This window comes from Pezoporus flaviventris, unplaced genomic scaffold, assembly GCF_033815535.1.
Source record: "Pezoporus flaviventris isolate CSIRO_AGI_PZ_B2104156 unplaced genomic scaffold, CSIRO_AGI_Pfla_v1 ptg000036l, whole genome shotgun sequence".
Taxonomy (NCBI): Eukaryota; Metazoa; Chordata; class Aves; order Psittaciformes; family Psittacidae; genus Pezoporus; species Pezoporus flaviventris.
The window spans coordinates 21,865,148-21,873,010 of NW_026892584.1; positions in this window are offsets into that span (position 1 = coordinate 21,865,148).

Here is a 7,863-nt window from a genome sequence, read left to right on the forward strand (position 1 = left end):
AGGGTTACAGAAACACCTAAAATTCTCTCCATTGGAAAAAATGCACAGCTACTGATTTCTCCACTGCTTATTTCAAATATTTTATATCTCTTGCAAACTGTTGATAGCTGACGGTGAAAAAAAAAAACAACAAAGTTTGCACCAAAGTGAAAATCTGTATTCATCATTCAGCATGACTTTTTAAAACAGAAGAAATATTGTTTTTCTCTTTTAGTTTCTGCTCTTTTGGAGGGGAAAATATTTCCTCTCTTTTGATTTCATGATCTGAGTAAGTTTTCAAGACCCATTTACTAGGACGGCATACAGTGTTAAAAGAATGAAATAAAAGCAATGAAAAAAGAACTCTTTTTTTTCTTTAATCCAGAAATCTCTGGTGGCTCAAAACTACCATTCACTCAAACAAGTTTTCAAGAAATTACTTACACACTCCAATACTCTGCTGAATAGCACTCTTACAATAAATCGTCTCTCAGAATTGACTAGAACTGGCAGAGCTAGAGGCCAATATACTGTTTGCTTTCTCCTCTTGAGCATAAATTCTTTCAAAAGAAACCAAGCTTGCCTCCTGACACCAGTACATACACTAAAATTGCTCAGACAAAGAGCAGCCCTCACAAAAGGCAAAAGCAACATGCTGTTAATATGCCACAAGAAAAACTGGTCATACAGCATAAAATACAAAAAGCCTACAGTAAATCTTCAGAGGACCTTAAAAACATCTACCCTTAGCACTAAACATTCCTCTAAAAAGCAATATTTTGCTAACAAAGGTAACCATGTATTTCACCAACAGAAGCAGTCTGTGGCTGTACACAGCTGTCCAGACTAAGACCATTACACTTCAAGGAAATCACTTTACGTATGCCTGTCTAGGTGGCATCTTTGCATTTGCCCTCTTCTCCATGACTGCCCTCCAGTCATCTGCCAAGCAGAGCTGAGCCATGAACCCAGCTAAGGATGGGTTTCTGAATAATTCTAGTTTGAAACAATCCTTTTTGTTGCAAAGGATATGTACACAGTCAAGGCTTGCTTTGGCTGATTCAATGAGAGTTCAGCAGTCTTACCAAGCACCCCTTCACACCTACACAAAACCAGACACCAGACAAACCCAGGCATCCTCAGGCATCCTTCCCTGATGCTGCAAACTGTTCATAACTCCTTGCCTCAGCAGGAAGAATAAAGGCAGACACTCACCACTGCTGTCAGAGGAGGAAAATGTAAGCAACTCACTTTCAGCTCTGTACCTTGCACACCTTTCCATACCCTAGATGCAGTTACTGAAGCAATTGTGGTTTTAGCAGTGCCGTGCTTGAAGTAAATTAGTGTTGTGGTAGATATTTCCTATGGTGAGAAGATGTATTAGAATAACTGGGGGGGGGGGGGGGGGGAAGGGAAGGGGAAGGGAAGGGGAAAGGGAAGGGGAAAGGAAAGTGGGAAGGAAAGGGGAAAGAGGAAAGAAGGAAAGGGGAAAGAGGAAAGAAGGAAAGGGGAAAGAGGAAAGAGGAAAGAAGGAAAGGGGAAAGGGGAAAGAAGGAAAGGGGAAAGGAGGAAAGGGGAAAGGGAAAAGAAGGAAAGGGGAAAAGAAAGGGGAAAGGAAAGGGGGAAGGGGAAGGGGAAAGGGGAAAGGGAAGGGGAAAGGGAAGGGGAAAGGAAAGGGGAAAGAAGGAAAGGGGAAAGGGGAAAGGAGGAAAGGGGAAAAGGGGAAAGGGGAAAGGAGGAAAGGGGAAAAGGGAAAGAAGGAAAGGGGAAAGGGGAAAAGGGAAAGAAGGAAAGGGGAAAAGGGAAAGAAGGAAAGGGGAAAAGAAAGGGGGAAGGAAAGGGGGAAGGAAAGGGGGAAGGGGAAGGGGAAGGGGAAAGGGGAAAGGGAAGGGGAAGGGGAAAGGAAAGGAAAGGAAAGGAAAGGAAAGGAAAGGAAAGGAAAGGAAAGGAAAGGAAAGGAAAGGAAAGGAAAGGAAAGGAAAGGAAAGGAAAGGAAAGGAAAGGACTAATAGGGAGAAAAATACAGTTTCATCTTTTGCTGGAGATGAGTAACAATTCAACTACAATAAAAGGCAGAGGCCAAGTCTACAACCAACTAGTATGATCTGAACTTTGGAGTATAAATCAAATTCCAAGTGTAAAAGCTAGTGATTTAACAACATAAATGGTTAGATCTTTTTAAAACAGCAAAATATAAGCACACACATATATATATATATATATATATATATATATATATATACACATTTAATCTCTAGAGACTATAAACTTCCTGGATCAACTATTACTCTTCTGCAAGTCCATATTGCACTGAACATAACAAACCTCATGCTTTCTGAAACCTTGAAATGTTATCAGAATCTCAATATTAAATAAAGATATAATGGTACACAAATAGGTATTATAAAATATGTTTACTTAGCTGTTATTAAAATTCTGCTAAAAATATTCTAAACAAAATATTATAATAAGACATGTTTTAATGACTGTTCTTTCTAGAAATTGACAAATGTCTCTCTGCAACCAGCTATATAGATGGTTAAATAATACTCGGCAAAAACATGGTGTTTTTTTCTTTCAGTGTATAAACTACAGGTAGGTTAGACTTTCATTAGTCTATGATATTCAAAATCCCATTGTAGTGTAGAAGAGTTATAAATGATTTTGCATTATTCTGATTTTGGGCAATCCATCAGTGACACATTTCTGCTTGTCAAAATGACAGGCACTGGCTAGTTTTTGCAACATGTACTTTCTGGATTAGCAACAAAAGTGTGTTAAGAGGGTCTTTGCATGTCATGCACTTTTACAAATATTTCTTATTTTCTATTTTTTTCTTCTTCTTATATCACAGCAATCAAGAGAAATGGGACCAATTCAAATTCTGATCCAGAGACATTGCTTGTTCCATTCTATTCCACATATAAGGGGTTGAATTGGATAAACGGAGTTCATTGCACCTTTGCTTTATAAAGTTAATCAGAAAATATCTTTTCCATTTATAAACTCTTCCGAATAAAGTACACAGGAAGGAAAGACAAAGAATTCATGTTTTAAAGAACAGCTACTGTGTGGTGCCCTGGATTACCCTCAAAATATGCAGATGACCATTACTGAAGGGAGTGGAAGGAACAGCATGTTCACCCACTGCAGAGTCAGGAATAACAGAAGCCACACGTTCAATAACACCTGTACGACTGCAGACAGGCTCTGACTGGGCACTTCCCATTCAGGATTAACAGAATGTTTATATGAAGCAAAAAAATGCACCTCGCTTACTCAAAGCTACGTATTTCTCTAATAAACGTGTTCCCATGAAATAGGAAGCAGTACCTCTGACCTCTGGACTGAACAGGAGATGGGTGAGCCCTCAGACTACAAATGCTAGCTGCTGAAACAGGGTTTGAAATGATCTGAAGTCATTGTCTGGTTCCAGGAAGCACACCTTGGGATTCATATCAAAGATCAGCATCCCCAGTTCTCAGTGGGAAAAAACAAAGATGTTCTGACTGGCAGTTTGTTCCAGCACACATTGTCCTTGCTGCCTAAAGTGAAACAGTGAAGCACATAGCAGATGGAAGGGGGGCCCCGTTCTTCTCTTTACTGATTATTTAAGAGTCCTTGATGTTTGCACACAGAAAAATATTTTCAAAATGCTTACAAAAATACACCTCTGTGCTAACCAAGGTCTTGATGATATCCCAAGTTAAACAGCCAAGAATGAATCCAAAGTCATTAGCCACTTCTGAAATAATCATTACAATTTTATGTTTTTAAAATTGATATGTGAAGAAAATGTTGTTTACTATTATCTTTATTATTTTATCCCCAGGCTTCATTTTTATCCTCATATCAGTGAAAGGTTTAAGATGATTATTTAAATTAATACAGTTATATAACCCAGAGTAGCAAACATAATTTAAATTTTCTCTTAAGATAGTCTCTTGAGAGATCATTGTAAGAACCAGCCTTCAGGTCACACTGGAGAGCACAGAACAGGAGAGGGCATAGGCAAGCTCAGTACTGATCACAGGGGAGAGGCAGCTGGTCCTCTGCCCCTTTGTGGGGAAAGCCCTGACAGCAGAGGTAACAGGCACATCTGGCCCCTCCTCGCAAAACTCCACAGTTAGTATGTAAAATAAATTGCTAATCTAAACCACATAAATTTACAGAAGGCGAGGGTCTGCTGCCTGCCAGGAACTATTTGCTAGCAGTCGTGCTTGAACTGTTAAAAGAGAAACCTGTGTGAGGCTATCTGTCTTCCTCCATGCTCGAGTTTCCAGGCTGCGCATTGGAGGATGGTTCTGTGCTGCTTCTGGCGGTGGTTAAAAGCCTGCTGCAGAAAAACCTTCCTGGAGAGGACTCTGGGCTGTGCAATGCCAGGCAAGGTGCCTGCTGCCTCTGCAGCCCCTGCTGAGGTGCCTCAGTGGGTCCTGGCCAGCTGCCATGGTCTGGCACAGGCCTGTATATGTGAGCACTGTGCCACCAAAGAAGGAGGCAACGTACTTCCCAGGCTGGAGTAAGCCTCGAGCTGAGCCCTGGCTGGGAGCCTGGCAGCTGGTGGAGTTGCCAAGGAGCATTTCAACAGGAACAGTGGCAGAGCTCCAGTGATCCAGGTGTGCTCTGGTGCTTCTTATCACTGCACATGTGCATACATGTACTTACATATATATATGTATAAACAAGCATTTCCCCTGCCAGAGATTGTGGCAAGGCAGTAGCAGCCCAGTTCAGAGAACATAAAAAAAGTTCTGTTTTACAGTCTTTCCCTTAGGTGCTGCTTCCACCATCCACTTGCCTCTTCTGCCATTCCCTCTTCTGCCTTAAATGTTTTTATTTGTTCCATGTGCTTTTTCTAAGTGGGTACATTTAGGTTGATTTTACTAAAAAGTCAGTAACTTGGGAGCAAAACAAAAACCAGTGTTTCATAAAGGAGCCTAACTAGGGTGATGGTGTGAATTAGCAAATTGAGCCCCAGGGAATCAGAAGAAGGGCTGCACCACAGGCACTGTAACAGTTGCCACATCTCCTCTAAAGTCCCCCTAAATCCTGTGTCTCTGCTAAAGCACCAAACTGCCTCATTGCAAGTGCCTGACCAGAGCTGGGCACCCACAAATGCTCCACCAGCCAGGCACCAGCTTGTCTGTCGAGCACTGGCAGTCCTGGCAACACCTTAATGCCCTTCCCAAAAGAGCGCAGATTCAAACTGAAAAATTAAAGCCCAGATCAGTACCTCTTAAGCATAAATTTGAAGGCAACATGTAAAAGTCAATGTGTAACTGTTTGGAGGATGAATTAAGCAGCCTTTGGAAAGAAAGTATATAGAAAATCATCATAGGCCTAAAAGGAATGCAAGGAGAAGCCAGAAACAGAAAACCCCAGCAGATCAAGCGAAACAAAGAAAAGAGAATTGGCAAGAGAAGGAAAGGAGTACTGCAGTGAGGGATGGGTGAGTGTATTTTTTCAGTGAGGGATCTGCAAGGCGCGGGGCACTCACCGGGTGGTGAGTAGGGCTGAAAGTTTCATTAGACTTTCTTCTGTCCGTTCTGATCTTTGCACAAAGCCTGTCTTCACACCAAGGACGGAGAGGTTTCTGTGGGGCTGCATGACACAGCAGCCAGCGTCCCTCTCGGTTCAGGCATTTCCCGTGTTTCCCGACATAAATGGGGCTCCTCTCCCTGGCCCTCCTGCCTTTCAGCCTCGGGAAGAAGACGTTCCCGGGACGTTTCACCTCGGAGAAGCACACGAACCTGTGCAGAAGCCTTTCCTCCGGTGCGCAGCTCGCTCCCGCCCCTAGACAGGAGGGGGCCCGGGCCGGGACAAACCGACTCCGCTCGCCGGGCCGGAGCCCCCCGGCTCTGCTGGCCTCCCGAAGCCCGGCGGCAGGGGCGCGGCGGTTGCCTGCACCGGGCGGCTCGGGCCCATCCCGCCCCATGCTACAGTGAGGGCACCGGAGCGGACAAGCCGCCGGCACTGCGGGCCGCAAGGCAGCATCTGCACCAAAGCATCTGCACCAAAGCATCGGCTTTTTTAACGTAAATATAGAAATTAAACAAGCCCCCCTCTCTCTTAACCTCCGCAGCTCTGAGAACGTCGTGAACTGCAACAGAAAGCGTGAACCATCTCTGAAAAGCACCGAGCAGCGTCTGCATCTGCGGGAGTCCTCAAGGGAGGCGAGATCAGGGATAGACTTGAGCTGCCATTGCCAAGGATGAGAGACCTGCCAGGGAGAGAAAACCCCTGGGGAGGAGGGAGCACGGTAATTCCTCCCCAAGCTCTAGGGGTCCGGAGAAGCTGAGAGAAATGCCAGCATCTGCACCAGCAGCCTCGAGTAATAACGCATTTGAGATGCTTCGATAGGAGCTGACCATGTCATGAGGGCAGCATCGCCACCTTTATCTGTGTGTGGGAAGAATAAGAATGTGTTTCTTAGACGATCAAAGGTGGTGGTATCGTGTTCTCACCGCTTCTGCACTTCACTTGAATTAAATTCCAATTTAAAACAAATAAATAAATGAAATTGATAACTTACCCAGTCATGCTTCCCATTTCGCTCTAGTGGGCGGCATGTCTCTGAATAGATGGCAGAGATCTCAAATGTAGTTATTTTCAATTATATGAATAGATACTTCACAATGCGCATTTTATGCAACCAGTTAAATAAGTAAAATAAAATAAGCCCGAAAGTGAGGCTCCTTGCTCAGTTGCCTCTCCCCAGAGCTATCTGCAATGCCCGCACCTAATTTGCTACCCCGTCAAATGTGCCAATTCCTAAGAATTCTTAAAGCTTATTTAGATTTAAAAGTTTATTTCTGGGAACAGCCATCCCAGCAGAAGTTAAACAGCAGATGCTGACAGCCAGCACAGAACACGATTTTAAAGCATTTGTTGGAATAAAGGTACTCCTGCCTCTCTTCCTTCCCGTCCATGAGAAACCTGCCCGTTTAACACTCGTGCCAGCTGATCCTTTACGCCCCATCTGCGTGTAAGCATTGAACTACGAGAATGAAGCCGGCTCTGCAGGGGAGGATTTTGTTTGATTGGTTTGCTCTGCTTTTGGTTTTGTTTCGGGGGTGGTGTTTTGGGGTTTGTTTCTATTTCATTTAAGCAAAGTTGTAATTTACATTTAATATTTCATTTAAGCAAAGTTTTGCTTAAATGAAAGGTAGGTACCTGTAATATTTACGCTCACATTTCAGATCAAATACAAAGGATACAATCAGCTTTTTAGGGATTTTCATCTCTTTAGAAGGTTATATTAGGCTGAAACGCCCCAGTTTTCTCTTTTGCAGCACACTAGTCAACCAGTTAACGCACGGGGCCAGCACCGAGTGAGCCGCGCTGGTGATAGCTCTGCCCCTTCATTCATTTCCGAGGAAGCGGCAGAGGTTGTGGGGAAGTAACTGACAACTCACTCGCATTTCTGAAGGTATCTGGAATAAAGACATCTGAAACAAGGTGTTCCAAAGCTGTAGGTGGAAGGGAGATAGAGGAGCGTGGGGGCAGCTCTGGAGCTTCAAACGGCGAAAGGCACGGGAATATCCTTGCCCCTCCGCTGCCTGTTTCCCGGGCAAAGGGGCTAACGGCTTTGCCCGATGCCCAAGTAAGCCCCGGGGTGCCGTTTCCGGAGGACCAGGGCTGCGCCCGGGTGGAGGGTGCGGCGGGGGAGGGGAGGGCCCGGCCGGGCCGGGCCGGGCCGGACCGGGCCAGCAGCTCCTGCCGGGCCTTGCCCAGCGCCGGGGCCGCCCAGCCCCGCGCCCGCTCCCTCCTTCCCCCCGCCCCGGCCACCGAACCCGCCCCAGTGCTCATGCGCCCCGGGAGAGGTTTAAAGCGGACGCGGTGGCTGCCGTCGGTTGTGCAGCTCCGCGGAAGGGCCAGGGCAGT